Source organism: Setaria italica, chromosome II (assembly GCF_000263155.2).
Source record: "Setaria italica strain Yugu1 chromosome II, Setaria_italica_v2.0, whole genome shotgun sequence".
NCBI classification, from domain to species: Eukaryota; Viridiplantae; Streptophyta; class Magnoliopsida; order Poales; family Poaceae; genus Setaria; species Setaria italica.
Window position 1 is genome coordinate 17,194,511 of NC_028451.1, and position 1,147 is coordinate 17,195,657.

The following is a 1,147-nucleotide window of genomic DNA, read 5'->3' on the forward strand; positions in this document are numbered from 1 at the left end:
GAATCTATTAAGCCTAAATTAGTTCATGATTTGAACAAGGTAGTGTACAGGTAACCATTTGCTAATGACAGATTAATTAGTCCTTAAATAGAATTCATCTCGTGAAATTAGTAATAGGGGTTCTGCAAATTAGTTTTATAATTAGCTCATGTTTAGTTTCTTCTAATTAGCATCCGAACATCCGACGTGACACTGCTAAAGTTTAGCACCTAATATCCAAATACTCCATAAAGAGCAGGCATGAAGCCATCGGTCAATCCAAAATGAGAAGACATGATGTGTAAGACATGAATCTGTCCCAAATCCACCTTCTCACGAATAAAGTGGATGCCAATCACAATATACTTCGTGCGATGATAAGAAACAGGGTTATCTTTCGTATAAACAACACTAACATTGTCATAGTAGACGACGGTTGCAGAAGCAATGGGAAATGAAGCTCCTGAAGTGCTAGTGCAACCAGCAACGCTTGGCGGAGTGGCAATGGCACGGGGGATGGTGTGATACACAGCCAAACGTTGCTTGCCCTTCACCCTTGCTTAGTATAACCTCTTTTCTTGCTGTCTTCACTTTTCGAGCCATCCTAAGCCACACAATGATTTGATCCAACAATAAGCATACATTTGAAACCATTTCATTTGCATTGTTGTCTTCTGCTTAAATATTTTTTCTCATATAAATACTAGTATATTGCTCGTGCTAACGCTACGGTATCATCTAAAATCACAAACCAACCAACCAAAAGATAATATAAGTTCTGATAATTGATCATGAATAAAATTGAACGACACAAAAAAAAAGACTAGATTTACTTAGAGAGACATTGCAATCTATTTAGTGAACAAATCAAGGATTCATAAACTGACCTGCACGGCTGCTCCAAATGGTACAGCCTCATCAATGTTGACAGCAAGTTTTTTTCCTTCTGTCACCTGAAGAGCAATGTCTCAGGCCTGGTTTGGTTGACTGACTTAAAAAATTTTTAAGCACCCGTCACATCAAATGTTTAGATACTAATTCGGAGTATTAAACGTAGACTATTTACAAAACCGATTATATAAGTGGAGGCTAAACGGCGAGACGAATCTATTAAGCCTAATTAGTCCATGATTTGACAATGTGTTGCTACAGTAAACATTGCTAATGA